Source organism: Lissotriton vulgaris, chromosome 6 (assembly GCF_964263255.1).
Source record: "Lissotriton vulgaris chromosome 6, aLisVul1.2, whole genome shotgun sequence".
NCBI lineage: Eukaryota > Metazoa > Chordata > Amphibia > Caudata > Salamandridae > Lissotriton > Lissotriton vulgaris.
The window spans coordinates 1,620,518,682-1,620,536,387 of record NC_141694.1 but is presented as its reverse complement, the minus strand read 5'-3'; positions in this window follow the sequence as shown (position 1 = coordinate 1,620,536,387).

Below are 17,706 nucleotides of genomic sequence, written 5' to 3'. Positions count from 1 at the left end.
AATGGTAAGAGAATGGAGAGAGAAATAGAAGTAGGAAAGTGCATGACGAAAGAGTTACCATCACCCATTGCTCTATGTGAAGACTAGTGCTCAAAGATGTGCTAAAGTGGATCAAAACCACAAACCACTGCAAATGATCACTACAAACAACATGCAGAAAAAAGCGAATACGCAACCTACTTGAAGCGCAACTGTTGTGATACGAACAGTAACGTGAGCTTTAGATCTTGAAGAAAAACGCCTATACTGAAATAGAAACATAACATGACAACTCGTAAGCTGTTTCTTCCAATACTGCGGTTCGTACACAAAGTCATTAGGTATAGGTATACCAGGTGAAACTAGATACACTGCGCCAAAATAGTGCGTTACTATCGAGTGTGCCACAAAGTATACAAGTGAGAGCCCTGTGTAATCAGAGAAGATTACCTGATTTAATGTAGTCAGCGAGAAACCATCTGTAACAATACGAAAGTGTGGTTAAAAAAGTCCAGAACATCCAAACCGGGGCGGCTGACAGAAAATCAACAGCAAAAGAGCAACTCACCGAGGATTCCGGCAAAGAACTCTGAGTACAAGCTTTCCAACGGGTTCAATTAAATGAGTTGCGGTCAATACGCCTACACCATTTTTTAAAAATTTTTTGAAAACCTTTATTCTGCATCATCAGCGTACATATACAGGCCTACAACCACCTGGCCGGCCTCGAAGCAGTTATTAGCACATCCGCAAGCAATAAAACAACTCAACAGTCCCCCCAGTATTAAAGACAACAGTATTTCAAAACAGTACTTCTGTTTAATGTGACCATTGAGCTACAGGATTCAATGTGGTTAATTTTACTATTATAAAATAAGAAGGATCAGATGCAGTACAGGCAATCGAGAACAGGGAGTGAGCAACGCCCGCAACAATATATCAACAGACCAAGTAATCATAATCGAGGTATCGTTGCTAGAGTAGACTTATCAGGATGAGTAAACACATAATCATATTTCGCACCAGTCATCGCCCACCTCATGAACATGGAATTACCGTAATAATAAGTACAGAAAGCACATGAAGCAAACATGGCAAAAAGCGCAGTACCTAACCAGCACCCTGACCCAAAAGAAAAGGGAAGCGAAAGAAGACAAGAAAAGGAAAGAAGAAGAGACAAAAAGGCCCATAGAAACTGAAAAAGGACAAAACTAAAGAGAACCCCCCCTCCCTACCCCCCACCCTGCACCCCTGCAGAGGCTACGGCCTACGCCCCCCCTAGCATCGTGCCTGTCGCCCACGAGGAATACCCAAAATTTAGTCACAGAAAGAGAAGGAAAAGATATTTTATAAAACTGGAGGAGAGCCATCTGTATGGGCTCCCGGCCACCCCTTCCCGCAAAAGCACTCATCCCCAAGACCTATAGTCACTACAGCATTCAATCGAATCAATCAGTGATGGGGAGAAGTATCAACATACTGCACAGATAGGCGTATCAAAAATAACGCGCGCCCCTCACCCCCGCCAGCCACCTAAATGCCAGCATTAACGGGATACATCTCATCCCTGGCCAGACCTTTCAAGTCCCCTGAGGCATGTCTGCAGATGAATTCTCATTTCAGCCGGTGGAGAAAAACAGAGTGTCCAAGCAAGGACGAAGAGCAGCACAGACATACAAGATGGACGTCGCTGGCCACCAACAAGGACATCAGTACCTACGGCCACCTTCCTTACGACAGTCCCAGTACACGTAGTCCACATCGGAAACTCGAGGACAAGGACGGAAGAAGCAGGCATAGGAGACAACCGCCGCTGTAAACAAGCACGGGGCGACGGCAGCGATGTAGAGTGTGGAGCAGCCATCGTCTGTTGGAAAGGGAGACCATCAGAATAGCTCAGGCCCACGGACAGCTGTCCATAGTTCACCGCACATTCCAGCAGCACATGTACCCCTCCGGACAGAGGGGCAGCCACGGCGCATCCTTCAACAACAGTTTGGGGCCGGTCCCCATGGGCCAGGGGGCAATCCGACCGTGAGTGCCCCAGCAGGAGCGTAGCACCATCCAGCTTCCACCCCAGCAAAGAGGAACTATGCTCCCAAGCAGATCGAAAGTCACAAATAGCAGCAAGGATATCGCCGCAGGACAGCGTAGTCCTGTTCTCCCGTATCGCGGCGCGACTTGGCTGTGCATACTTTCCCCCCAGCTGTACCCCGGTAGCCAGGATAGCAGTCTCCACCCCATCCAGGCAACACTCTGGCGCTTCCATCACTAATGGGGACTGTGAGGTGGTCAGAGGCGAATCAGCTCAATACGGCCGCATTCCAGTTCGTGAAGACACTGAAGGCAGACACCCAAGGAGAAGTCTCACGCATCTGTCACCCTCACCCCGATGGTTGCCAGCCGAAAATTCGGGAGCGGCCCTCAAAAACCGGGCCAAACCCTATGCAGCGTCGGAGCAGCTAACTGATGTGCTCCGTAGGCATATAATTCGTCTTTCAGGCCAGCGTTTTGAAGGGTGATGCACCGTCGCGTTGCTTGCCAATTAGGGCGTCCGCGGCACAAATCCGACCGATGGTCACTGCACACCAACGGTTCGATTCCGCACCAGTGCAAATGGCCGCTGTTGTTGTCTTTTCACCAGGCCATGTTCTGCATCCTATGTCCCGGCTCCAGGGTCTTCAGGGCCGCTGACTGCCCTCGCAGATTTCTCCAGTTCTGGGGCCGACAGGGATATCAGGGCCGCGCCATCGGTTGCAGCGCTTCTTCCCCAACACAGAGTATAGCGCGATGTCAGGATGATGTGCAGGATAGTCGTGCGGGGCTCGGAGGTTCACGGAGCCGGGAGCCTATGTGTCCGTTCCGATCGCCATCTTGGCTCCTCCCCGCCTACACCATTTTTAAAGAGAAAAAAGATTTGGCGTGCCCACTAGTTCACGTAAACAACTTAAAGGAAAACTAGAAAGAGGACTCTGGATGAAAACATTTATGAAGCCACCATCTTTAATGCGGTTTCATGATCAAATGTAACAAATGCGAGTGATCCAAAGCTAAATATCTGCTCACCCAAACGTAATGATCGTTTCAATGCAGAGCGTGCAAAATTCCACAAACTGAAACCATTAGACAAAAAATAAATAAAACACTCCAAGATGGTAAAAAAACTGTCAAATTCTGTCTGTATGGTGAAACATGTCCTAATCGGGATGTGCTGAAAAGTGAGTACCCATACAATGGTTTTAGACAGACAGTCAAAGTGCCAAGTGCATATGGTGCCAGGTGAATATGGTGAGTATGAAGAAACAGATAACATGTCCCATGACAATGATAAATCAAGAATAAACAAAGCAAAAAATGTATGGCAATCGTGGATGGTATTAAAACAATCTTCTAAATGAAAAGCTTACATAACTAAAGTACAAATAAGGTAACACCTCATGGATGTCCTACCTAAAAAGTAAGTCTCTACTATGCACCTGAATGTGTGTTCCTAAAGTGGACTCTACCTCTTGTGTCCACCTATGGTAATAAGGCAAAATTACAGTGTGTTGTGGTAGTGTGAGTGTGCTATGATAGTGACCCTTCCAGGGCTACCATGTTTACAAAAAGCTGCTTAAATCCAATTTATCATTCAAGTCAAACGGCATCATGGTGTTTAACTTCCTGATCCAAAACACTTCTCTTTGTGCAAATTTTTTGCTGATATCCGTTCCTTCCCTAATTTGAAGTGTTTCCAAAATGAGAAATCGGACTTGAGTGACATTGTGATTTTGCTCCATTCAATGAAGCACCAAGTTGGAATTGGTGTTTTTGTTTCTAATCATGCTTTTGTGTTTGCCAATGCAAATTTTAATTTTAATTTCACTTTTTCTGACGTATAGATGGCCGCATGGACATTTAATACAGTAAATGAGGTTAACTGTATTGCAATCTAAAGAATGATGCAAAGTGATCTTTGCACCTGTTCTCGGATGCATAATCAAATTCTGTTGCATGACGTTGTTACAGTGTGTGCAATTGCTGCATTTTTCATGCCTGTGTATTGAATATTAGTGGGTGACGTTTTTTTAGCTATCAGTTCCTTAAGATTTGCGCTTCTTGTTTAGGCGAATAATGGTGGTTGGTTAAATGATATCCCAAACTCCTGCTCTTGGGTTAATAGTTCACATCTTTTTAGAATGATTTTCTTAATACTTTTGGATGTGGTGGAAAATTTGGAAACGAAAACTGGCCGGTTTATGGGCATTTTTTCTTTGATTGTCAAAAGAGAGCTCCGATCAATGCTTTGAATACGGTCCTCCACTTGTTGGATAACACCGAATGGGTACCTGCCTTGTTGAAATCTGGTTCTGATCCTGGTGAGTTCTGTATTGAATTTGTAAGTGGTAGATGATATTCTTTTACAACGAATGATGTGAGAGTTAGGTACATTTTGTGTCAATTTAGGAGAGTGGAAACTTTGAAACAATAAAGTGTTATTGAGGTCAGTCGGTTTAATGAATACACTGGTGGGGATGGTAGCAATCACATTTTCCACGAAGACGTCTAAGAATGGCAAGTGTGTAGAACTGATGTTTGATGTAAATTGAATGCGATTGGTGTGAGTGTTCAGTACTTGCGTTCCTGGAGAGATTCTTCAGTGCTGGACCAGATCAAAAAAATGTCCTCAATGTAGCGCCAGTACGTGATGAGATATTTACTCCAGTTTGGATTTTCAAAATTATGTTTTTCTTCAAATAAAGCCATGAAAATATTTGCGTATGTGGGCGCCACCCCAAAACCCATGGATGTACCACTTATTTGGAGAAAGAAATCCTCTTGGTAGTGGAAATAACTATGGTGAAGACAGAATTGAAATAGCTCCATGAGAAAAACGTTGTGAGCGCGTATTTGTGGTTGGTTGAGCAACGCCCATTCAATGGCTTCAAGTCCCTCTTGAAGTGTACAATGATGTTACATTGATGGTACATATGAAAAACTCTGTGATGTTAGATAAATCAAGGTGTTGTAAACGTGATAGAAATTCTGACGTGTCTCATATATATGATTTCCATGTCCGTACTATTGGTTGAAGAAATTGATCAATGTACACACCCAAAGGTTCAAATATAGACCCACACCCAGACACAATGGGTCTGAAGGAAGGCTCGGACAGGTGCTTATGGATCTTAGGCAGCATATATATGTGCGGCCGTTTAGGCTAAGCGGAATCAAAAAGTATGTGGTTTTTCTTGAGATCCAATCCATCTTTTGTGCTCTGTCCAAAATGTTCTTCAAAACTTTAAGAATCTCTGCAGTGGGATCATGATCCAATTTCAGAGAGGTGTTTTCATCCACTAGATGTTCTAGAAGTTTTCTGTGATAGTATGTCGAATCCATCATGACCAATGCTCCCCCCTTATTGGTGGGTTGAAATGTCATTGTTAGCTAAGTCCTTTAGTATGGTTTTTTCTTTTCTAGTTAGATTTTGGCCTTCGTGTTGGTGATAATCCAATTTGTGCAAATCCTGTTTCACTGAAGTTTCAAAACAATCCAATATTCTATGGGATACTGGAGACATAAAGGTACTTTTGGGTTTAAATTCCAAAAACTTGTGATCTTTTTTGATAAGGTGCGTTAACACGTCAAAAAAATGGCGTAGTCTTAGAGTACGCATGAAGCGATAGATTGCAACTTCAGTCTCGTGAAAGGTCGTCTTGTACGTTGGACCAAAAGTTGTTCCTTTGTTAAGAATTTGTACTTGTTGAGTATTGGGCGTTTGAGAGGAAATGTTTATGATTATTGTCTCTGACTCCGTAGGTTTTGGCGTGACTTCTCTTTGTTTTTTTCTTTTTCCTCGCCTGGTTTTGCAGGATTTCTGCTGGTTTTTTCTACTGATGGGTCTGGTGGTTGCGGTGGTTGTTGATCCTTGGACAAAAAATATTTGAAGACCCAGTGGCATGAGTTTCACAAGGATCGTTTTGATGGTGCTTGCTTGTTTGCTTCTGGCTCCATTGATGTTCAAAGGTGGTCTGATTAACTGAGTGTCACGATCTGACACTATGCTTTCTTCGGATGAAGAGTGTTGATTTTTGCATGGTCTACATTGTGCGTAAACTTCTGCCCATGTGTAAACTTCATTTAAGCTGTAGTCAATGGTTTCTCTTTTGAATTTGCGGAGCTTGCGCTCTTGGAGTTCTTTGCCATAGTTTTCTAATCTAGTGTTGATTTGTTCCAATGTATTTGCTCAATCTTCAGAATCAATGCGTCTAGCTAAATCCTGTGTGATATTGAAAATGTCCTCTTTCAATTCCTTCATCGTTTCAGAAAGTTCCTCAACTATCAATGAAATTAAATCCAAGGAACACTTGTTCAACACTGCGTACCAACGGTCCATGAAGGATTTATTAAATTGAAAGCAAAACAGCATTGGTTTGAAGGGTAATCGGAATCCTTTAGGTATTCTTTTGTGCTTATGGTATTGGATGAGTATTGATGCATGCAGGTTTAATTCCCTCCGACAGATGAATTCAAGATGTTTAAGTTGTTGAGTAATTGTCCCTTCTTGGGTGTCAAACGTTCTGGTAGCTGAAATTAAAGCGTAGATTTCCGTGGCTTCTTCTGCTGTGTAAGCCTTTGTTTCTGCGCGGTTTTCTGTGGTGCTGGCAATACGTTCGAATGATGTCATGTTTAAGGGATGTGGGTGCAACCGCGGTTTTGGCAGTTATAATGACTTTGTGAAAATATTTTCACAAAATCATGATGAGACGCCTACCTTATATATTTAATAAAATCTAAATCTGTATTTCTTTCAGATTGAGCACTGATACTACCATAAGGATCGTTTCAAATCGCTCTTCACCATAGAAGGCTATCGATTATTTTGGCAAAACCTGCAATGTGACCAGTCTTTTCATAGATGGATTTCCTTCAGAATCCCTTGATTCAAAGACACCAATGCCCACTAACTGATGCATGGGTTGTCCTGGGATCATGTCATTTTTATTGCATTTTCTAGACATATGTTCTTAAATAAGTAATGATGATAAATAATGGTTTTAATATCCAACCCGATACAATACTTACGTGACTCATGTGGTTGCAACATAGGTTCCTTTTGATGAGGACTCCTGAAAAGTATGCAGCCTCCAAGATACGTCACCTTGCACATATGGAGTACTGACAAAAACTTTGACCCATTGGTGGTGCAAGCTTCTTGTAAATAAGCCCCTTTGTTTTCGGTAATGAGAAAGGTAGACATTTGGGCCAAATCATGATTGCATATTAAATCTGGATTTTTGGTGGGCAGAAATTATGGTTAAAGGATGAGTATTGCAAAATTAATAAAATCCTGTGTAAATTCAGATCAAGTGTGGCATATGCTTGCCATAGAAATTAATTTAGGAAAGCTATTATTATTCCCTCTTTTGCAAAGCCCTCAAATTGGCCTTTCTGACGTGTCTAATTATCTCAACATTTCCCTATCAGACCAAGATGTTGGAACAGGTAACAGTATGCAATTTCTGGCCTACACCAAAAATATTAACATCACTGATGATGCAAATCGGCCCTTGTACGGCTTTGTATATCTTGATTAGCATTTTGTGTTATCACTGCATCCAAGAAGCAAAATGTCAGCAAATCTAGGCCCAAGATTTTAAGAGGTTTGTGGAAAATGTGATGGTGTAACCTTGTACTATAAGCAATAAAATAGCCTCTGCCATATATTAAAACGATATTGCAATTCATCTTGGAAATTCCATGACCTTACAATGGAACTTCGCCTTCGGCCTTGTTCGTCCAAATAGATGTGGAACTCCTTATTGACTTGCATTATCCTTATGGTGTACTGCAGGGGGCACTTGTTTCTCATATAATATTGTTGACATAATTTGTTCCTTAGTATAGTATGAGAATGCCATATTTTTCAACAAGCAGCCATTTTTATGTTGAAATATGTATCCAAGTACAGTAAAATATGACATGAAGTGCCAGCCCTCACTGGGCAAGCATCCCTCCGAATGTGTGCCTGCAGTAGGAAAAAGATTACTGAAATACAGTCTTATAACTTAAATTAAGCTACAAACTACAAAGCGTTTGTAAAGAAAGAACCACAATAGCACAAAAATAACGACAAATAAAAATTGCCACAGTGAGCACACAACTTAGCTATGTAATATTATTGTAGACACTCCATGCTTTGAGCAGAACCGTGTTCTTCTACGTAAATATGTATGTGTTACTGCACTTGAGTGGTGCCAAATAATTATACTTAATGTAACACCGCAGACTAATTAATTATAATTAAGACATTCGTAATTGTACAGGAAGCATACAATTACAATCAATTTGAACGTGCAGCTATGTTAATGTGGTGACACGCCTGAAAATAAAAGGTAACTTTATTCCATGATAATTGCAGTCAAGTGCTGAACAGATGTGTGCAGAGCAGCCTGGCCTCAAATGTGTTATGTTTAAATGCATAGATTGCTGGTTAGGAACAAAAACACACATTGTGTTAGGAAACAAAGATTTGCAAATATGACCTGCCACCAATTTGGAACTCTGCATTCTTTATTCACAAGATACTTGGCAACATTGTTTAAAGAGAACTTTTTTGTTCTAGCTATTCTAGCTATTTAATCATGCAAGGTATGTGTCGTGACTTCTTTCCGATATGCTAACAGTTTTAAGGCATATATATGTACTATATTAATATGCTAATGTTACTGAGGGCTTAGAAATTACTATGCATCTTTAGCTGCTTGTAAAAATGGTTAAAACATTCTACATTTTTACATTTCGCGTACATAACTATCCCATGTTTTACCCATAGTCACAGACACACACACACACACACAGACACACAGACACACACACACACACACACATATATGCAAGCACAACCAAACTCCCACACACAAGCACACGCTCTTTGAATATAATCGTTAGCTGTGTACTACGCGGTACATAATTTGAGCCAGTGGTTTCCAGTGCTCGGCACCACCACTTAATTGTCACCAGCGGGACTTGTGACAGGCTGCCACATGGTGGTGCTGTTTGTCCAATTTTGTGATAAGCACAAAAAAAGTTGTTTCATAATTCTATGTAGGTTAAAATACCTTCAATTAAAATAATTCATTTCATTTATCTTTATTTCGATCACAGATCATAAAAGATGCAAAACAGTACATACATTTAAAAACTTATTAAACATAGTGCGATCAAAATTTCTAAGAGTAGTTAAAATATAAATAAGACATTTGTGGGAAGTCGCTGGTCATGTCCATTTATGCCAGGCATTTCATCATTCGGCTACGGGTAAACCACAGGGAGGTTAAAAATTTTGACAGTGCAAAAACGATAGGAGGGGAAAGATCAGATTTTAGCACTCTATAAGCAGTTTGGTGAGATCTAAAACCCAAGTTCCTGAGCATCGGGACAAGCCAGTATTTCCTGCTCCGCTCATAGCCCTTGCAAAAAAGGACCGCATGCATGTCGTCCTCTTTCGGGTGTGCACACATTGGGCAAATTGATGTAGTGGAGCAGACTGACCAAGATGCTGTAAACGAAGCTAGAGGAAGGCATCCATAACGCCATTGTAAAAACAGTTTCCTGGTTAATGCAGGGGAAATCTCATCTAGAGTTTTTTCAAGGGAATAGGTATCTTTTATTTTCAAAAATAAATTTGTCAGAGACCCCTCGCGAGTGTCATTAGAGGCTCTGGTGAGCATCATGGCGTAGTAGGTGTCCGCGAGTGCCTTTTTTGGGATCTTGGTGCAGGAATTAAGAGGATCAGTCCATAGTTCCGGGAATCCCATTTCCTCGCACCTTCCCTTGACGTAGGTCAACCAAGGAATCCTCTTTATGCTCCGTAGTTCCAGGAATTCTTGTAGTTCTTCTCTGTAGCTTACGAGATCTGGGCTAGACCACAAACGCCTCCAGAATTTTAGGGGTTTTAGTCCTAGCTCCTCTGTAATGGGTCTGATTCCCAAATCCAACCTGAGTGGTAGTAGTGGGGTGCTCTGGGGGAGGGCAGCTACCTGTCTCAAGAACTTGTTCTCCGTGATCTGTAACTTGGGGTACTGGGTGTATCCCCACAACTCACCCCCGTAAGTGACCCCTGCCCTAGCTTGTGTTTTGTATATATGAAAAACTGGGGTAAGTGGTCGATAACTAGATTTGTTAGCCAGACGCAAAGTGCCACCCGCCAACTGTGCCAGTTTGATGGTCACTTTGGCCTGGTGGGCCGACCAAGTTAAGTGTTCATTTATAGTAATCCCCAGGTATTCGATATTGTGCACCCGTTCTAGTTGAACCATGCCTAGCTTGGGGGGGGGGTTCTATTCCGGGAGTTAGGATTTAAAATCATGAATTTTGTTTTTTGAGGATTGACTTCCAGTCCCCGATCGGAGCAGAAGTTAAGGAAGCCGTCCAGAATGCGCTGAATCCCCATAGGGGATTTAGACAGCAACAGGGTGTCGTCTGCAAACATAATTGCAGGCACCCTGTTGCCGGTCAACTTGGGGGCGTCTGAGTTGGCGATCCTGTTAAGGTGGGCAATTACCCCGTTCACGAAGATGCAAAACAGGGTGGGTGCAAGTACACAGCCCTGTCTTACACCTCTGCAAACGGGGAACCGCTCAGATAGTTTCCCACCTTTGCCACACCTAACGCGGGCATAATTATTAGTATGGAGTCTTATCAGGATTGCCAAGATATCGGCGGGGACACAGATAAAATAATTAATTCCTGCCAACCAAAGCTATAAAAATAGGTTGGGTGGCAGGTATTAGTCATCTTAATGTATAAAAAGTCTCAACTGTCTTTAGTATTGCAATAGATGGTGCAATCTGCTGTGGTCTCCTGACCAGGGCCCTGGAACCTATTTCTTTGTATATTAAGCACTGGTACTACCTTAAGGAACTTTTCTGACTTTTCTTCATTATAGCCGGCTATCGATTATTTTAGAAGACCCGCTATGTGTCAAGTCTTTTCAAGGATGGGTTTCCTTCAGAATCCCTCTAGTCAAAGACACCAATATCCTACTTCTAGAGATATTTGCCATAATAAACATTCTTCTATCATGATGATCCTGAACAGCTTTAGACAGTTAGTCAAAGTGCACTATTTACGACATTCATGCATTAGTTATCCTATTTATATTTAGGGTGGCGTAGTGTCTTTCTATTTCTTTTAGTGCTTCCTTGAAAGGGGTGTAGATTAATTCTTCAGGAATCGAGCAAACAGTGACAGAGACCTGTCTGTTGTACTTTAGTAGGTGTAAAGTACTTTTCATGAATTAAACCAGGAGGACCCCAAAGAGTGTGGCATAGTAGCATTAGAGCCCTTATTGTACGAACCTGGGAAATATCTTTTCAGCTGGACATAGAAATGACCAAAGGTCACATAATTACATGTTCTGTGGGATCATCTCACTCCCAGTTTTTTTCTGCAGGGGATAACTCATAATACTGCAGTAATCCTTCACCTTCGAATTACTGTTCCCCTTGGTCTAAGTAGTTATTTATGCAGTAATACCAATATGATTTCGTATTAATTACAAAAATACAGGACACGAAAATTAATAAGCATGTCTTCTCAAGATAGAAGTGCCTGGTAAAATGTACCAAAGATGACTCACCGGCTGAAATTAAGGGTTACGGCCAAGAAGTAAAATTGACAGACTACAACCCTAGAAGCACACACACGAAATGGTTGTCAAAGAATAAGACATGAAGAATTACAACTTTCAGAGAGATACACGTATATATGACAACGGCGCCCAAGTTATCAGTAACACAAAAAAAGCTTTTCCTATGGAACAGCAAAACTACGTATAACTACCAAGTGGCAATTTATTACCCTATGGCATTTGCCACTGGATAGTTATAGTTAGGTTAATGTTTCCATGAGAAATGCCTATATTATGTTGCTAATACCTTTAGTGCCGTTTAACACATTTCCACAACACTTTCCAAAAAAGCTATTTTTTGAGTAGTTTGGGCATCAAAAGTTTTGGAGTGATAACAAAAGTTTTGGAGTGATCTATCAAGTAGAGGCAGAGAAAAGGGGAGGGTCCCAAAACACATTTCCCCCATTCATTTTTCAATAGGAAATTTAGACACATTTACAGCCCAAAGCACTGAATGGAGTTACACCAAAATTTGCAGAAAGCTAGACCATCGCCCAGAAAGAGTGTTGTTGTTCTTTTAGTGTGAATCTGTTCAGTAATTTTGGAGAAATTAAGGTTGGAAGAAATTGTATATATCACTCAGCAGAGGATCTGCGGAGCCGACAGATGTCTTGATGAGATCTGATTGGCTGCCACCGTCACAGCTATAAAGTTATGGCAGCCAACTTAGGATTCGGGTCTCAGTCCCTAATCGTAAGAAAAATGCAAAAATGAACGTAGATTGCAGGGTAGGGAATATCTGATTCCTAACCTACTAGGTCTTTTCTGGGGTCCCAGAGGGACCCCACTTGGGGCCAATATTTTTTTATGTTTTCTAAATATGTTGACACCAGTTTGCAGAGGATCCATAGCTAAATAGAAAAAAAACAAGTGCAGACTCCTGCACTTCTTTTGTTAAACTCCCATGGCCAAGCCAGGGTCCAGGGTGGCGACCCATGGGTGTTTCTAGGGGAGGGGAATGTGGCCCCCAACCCCTCCCTGAGCCTAATAAAGCCCAGGGACACCATCAACCTGAGCCACCATTTTCATAAAGGGGAAGGGGTGCACTGTGCCCCTGCCCATACCCATAAGGCCCCAGGGACCCTGTCCACCCTGGCCGAGTATTTACATATAGGTAGTGGGACATGCAGATCACTCCTGGGTCTGACTTACGACCCAGGGGCCCCCATCCCCAGGGGCCATATATATATAAAAAGGGGAGTGGGCTGCTTGGTTCCCCTGTCCACCCTTTAAGTGGCCCTGGAAACCCCATCCCCTAGGGCCATAATTAAAACAGAAGTGAGGGACCATGGAAGGCAGAACATAGGGGAAAGGGACTCTCACATGGAAAATGAAGTGCAGGGGGCAAGAGGGCAGGGTGAAAGCAGCAAGCTGACCATACAGGGCAGGCAGGATCGGCACTTGAAGCACAAAACACCATGAAGGACAACCAGGAGCCCATAAGGTCATACATACGGACAACGGGGAAGGATGGGAGGGAATCACGGGTAGTAGGCTGACCACATTAGGAAGGTGGAAGGGGCAGTGGCAGCACAAAAGACCATACATGACAGTTGGGAAGGTTAGTGGCAGCACAATGGCCACAGTGGACAATCAGAAGGGGGCAGAGGCATGCACCAAGGACCATGAAGGGCAGAAGGGAGGAGCAGGGGCTAGACACATTCAAGGGTGGCTAGGGGCCTCATGATAGACCTTGCAAGGTGCGCAGGAGGAGCAGTTACAACACCACATAGCATTTAAAGCAGAAGGGAGTGGCAGCAATGTGGACCATATGAAGAAAATGACCCAATAAGGGTAACTGGGTCACTAATGACCACCTCTTAGCCTTCCATGCTAAATGAAGAGTCAGTCAGACAGTAGAGAATACAAACCAATAACTGTTTATTAGATACACTCAGAGCGGAGCCCAGTCTGCCCAGTCGCTAGGTGTGCTGCAAAGGGACTGAAATCAATAAGCATAAAGACACATTATGTACACTACATAACTTGGGCTAAAACATGCCAATAGTGGAATCTTCCAAGCAGATTCATCTGGACAGTGAAATACAAAAAATAAGTTTTGGTTCTCATATCTCACACCTCCCTATTACTGCCCAAGGTCATCTCACCCTGTTCTCGCCACCAGACAAGTGGGGAGGGCCTCTTTCTAGAGGGAAACGTATGCACTAAAAGAGCAGTCCATTTATTAGTGTAGCAAAACCTAACATTGCATAAACAAAACATAAGTAAGGTCTTTTCTTGGAAATAGTAAGGAATTAGTTTCAATCGTGGTTCATGATGGCATCTACATAGAAAATGGTGTAGCGAATACTAACTTACATAAAGCAATACGTGAACATGACTATTTCTAATCTAACACATGGAGGGCAGGAGGGAGTGCATAGGGGCATGGAACGATGACAATGGAAGGTAGGGTAGAGGGGGCAGGGACAGGCAGCAGCTATCTGACCATGCTGGACAGACAGGAGGGGTAGTGACAGCTCAACAGAATTCTCAGGAGGTGCAGTTGCAGCTCCATTGATCATGGTGGGCAAAAGTAAGGGAACAAGGGAATGCACACAGACATCGAAGAGGAGGGGTTCGCAAGGTCAGCAAGCTAAGCACAAAGGCTAAGCAGGAGGGCAGTGACGGGATTAAGCTAAGGCAATGAAGGTCAGGAGGAGTGGGCAGGGATAACAAGCTAATTTAAGGGCAGTGGCAGCACATCAGACCAAGCTGGGCAGGAAGGGGGGTTAGGTGCATGGAATCGGACAAAAGAGGGCAGGGAGGAGGTGGGTACAGGTAGTAAGCTAACTGTGCAGGACAGTCAAGATGTGTAGTGGCAAAATAACGGCCAAACAAGTCTGGAATGAGAGGGCAGGTGCATGATATTGGACAATGGAAGGCAAGGAGGAGCGGGAAGGGGCAGCAAGTTTTGGCAGGGACATCACAGCAGAGAATACCGTACCAGACCCTGTCCATTCCACAAAAAATCTAAGTTGGGTGGCTTGGTAGTAACACAGCAGAAGGAGTACTGCCAAACCACCATCCAGTTTCAAGTGATATATATTAGGTGTTTATGGAGGTGGGGTTTCTTACTGTCCCACAGGCATTCCTTAAGATGCAATTGGATGGAGCGGATTAAATTTGGTGGTGGGTACAAGGGCAAAGTTTGAAATAAGTAAAGTATGCATGGGAGAGTGGTGATCTTGACTGCGGCTATTCCTTCCAACCTTAAGAGGTGACGACGGCTCCAAGTTGACAGGTCTTTGCGTATTTGAGAGGTAAGAGTCGCATAGTTAGTGGCCACTGTTTTAGGAACTGGCCGGGCCAGTGAGCTGCTTAAATATGGTATGGCATCTGCTACTCTTTCGAAGGGGAACATGGATTGCAAAGCAGCTTCATGAGTGGCTTTGACTGAGAGGTTGAAAACCTGGAACGTTTGCATGTTTGCTTTAAATCCAGAGACATTCCCAAAATCCTGAAGCTCAGTGTCGAGGGCAGAGAATGAGACCATGGACTCTGTGATGGATAAATAACATCATCCATGTATAGGCTAATCAGAATTTGGTCAATGCTTAGGTGAATCCCCGCTATGTGGCAGTTGTCACTCAGCCGTTGTGCCATGGGCTCCATGCACAGAGCAAAAAGAAGAGGGGACAGAACACAGCACTGGTCCGTTCCCTGCCAGTTGGAAAATACGTCTTTAACCCTGACATAGGTTCAGAGGGCACTATAGATGCTCTGGACCCAATTGCAAAACCTTTTGACAATGTCAAATTCCTCATTGTGTGTAAAAAAAGTAAGAACAGTGGACATGCGTGAACACCATTTCAGGATTGATGGAGAGAAGCAAAGCTTCCTTGCGTAACTGATCTTATCTGTAATGCTTAAAAGGCACTTGGTGTTAACGCTACACTGGTGTGAGGGAATAAATCCCACTTGGTCCGGTTTGATCAGGCCTGGCATTAATTGGTTAAGGCGGTGTGCTAATATACTGGTGAATAACTTTGCATCCACATTTAAGAGAGAGATAGGTCTGTAAGACCCGCAGAGGGTCAGATCCTTACCTGGTTTCAGAATTATTTAAATAACAGTCTCTAGCATGGAGTCCGTCAGGGAGCCCGACTCGACAAAAGAATTATAGAGCCGAGTGAGCAGGGAGGGCTAAATCCTGACAGAAAGTTTCATAAAATTGTGAGCTGAAGACATCAGGCCTCGGGACTTAACTGTTTTCAGACTCGCTGTGGCTGATGTCACCTCATCTATGTGAATAGGCTGTTTCAAGGCCAAAGTCTCTGCATCAGACAGAGGGGTTATGGTGACATTTTGGAGATATCCTGAGAAATCTCAGTTGGGACCATCAGTCGTAGTGTGGAGAGAATCATAAAAGGCCTGAAAGGCCGACGTTATTCTCTCATCAGAACAGGTGTTTGTGGAGGATCCAGTACAAAACATCTTTAACAATCAGGTGTAGATTTTCTTTGCGCAGACAATGCACCAGCATGTGCCCACTTCGGTTGCTCCCCAGGTAGAATTCATGTTTGAGGCACACCATAGTGTATTTCACCCTATCCAAGTCAAGGCATTTGAGAAAGAGTCGGGCTTACCCTAGATCCCTCCACACACTGGGGGCCCCTGTCCCTTTATGGATTGCTTCCAATTTGGAAACATTTCCTTCAAGACCTGGCCCTTTATCTCAGTGGGGGTGATTCTCAGCAGCAGAAATGGTGATAAGCTTCTCCCTCACCACCAGCCTTAAGTCTTCCCAGACCAAGGCCAGGGAGGTCTCCCTGGTATTGTTAGCTTGGAGATAGGAACAATTAACTTCTGAATCGAGTTGACTGTGACCGAAGAAAAGTATCCCGCAAAAGCCAATGGGAGCACAGGGCCGGGGAAATAGGCAGTCAGAGAGTCAGGGATATGGGACCATGATCAGAGAGCGAGGGAAGGGTAATAGAAGTTTGGAAGGAAAGGTCTAGCAGGGTTGAGATTGCTAGGAAGTGATCGATATGAGAATATGTCTTATGTGCAGCAGAATAATATGTGTAGTACCTATTAGATGGGTGTAGTCATCACCATACGTCCTGCAGTCCACAATCCACAATTGACAGTCTGCAGTTCGGAGTCCACAAGCCAACTTTGGCCTGCAGCTGAGAAGGCGCCTGCCTGGTCAGAGCATTGGATACATTGGTCCATGTAAGTATCCATAACCAAATTCATGTCCCCATCTATCACTATAGCTGTATCAGTAGTCTGAAGCACGGAGGCCAAGGCCCTTGCAAGGAAGCATTCCTGTTACTTATTAGGGGTATAAACGTTTGCTAGGGTAAAGTGCAAGGTGCTCACCCTAATTTAAAGCATGAGAAGGTGCATCTTAGCCTCCACCATGGCAGATAGGTTTTCTCCCTGATAGTCCCATGAGAAGAAAATGGGAACCCCACCTTTCTTCGCAGGACAAGAGGACCTGAGCTGTTGTCGGAACCTGCAAGACTGCTTTCTGTGGACACCTTTAGAGATCAAGTGAGTCTCCTGACGAACATCACTTCTGAATTGCTGGAAGAGAGAAAGGACTGCTGACCTTTTAGTGGAGTTGGTAAGGCCCCTTACATTGAGGATAGTAACCTTAAGCTCCAGGAGGAAGTCTGAATCTGGGGGGTAAGGAGTTGAGAAGATTCCACCAGGGACCTGAAAGGGCATGTAGCAATAAGGTGTCACCCCCCTACAGTGAACAATCACAATGCAAATTTAGCAGGCAAAGATGGACCATGCTAGAGGAAGGAGTAAAAACACCCAGAATTCCCCCAACAAACAAATTGTGAAAACAAACAGCAAGTACTTGGAAACAGCGAATGAAGTGTGGTCCAGGCAGTCATAGCCATTACCAGGGAAGAGTTACAGATGAGGAAAAACATCCCATTAAGGAAGCAGCCCATTGGACCAGTTGGAAACAACAGGGCTCCTGTGTCTCATCACTACCTCTCATAGACCCAGCTACCAGTAGAGAGAGTATTATGATTGATGACCCCCCAGTCTCAAAATATGCATCAATCTTATCAGTGTGTTCGGACAGA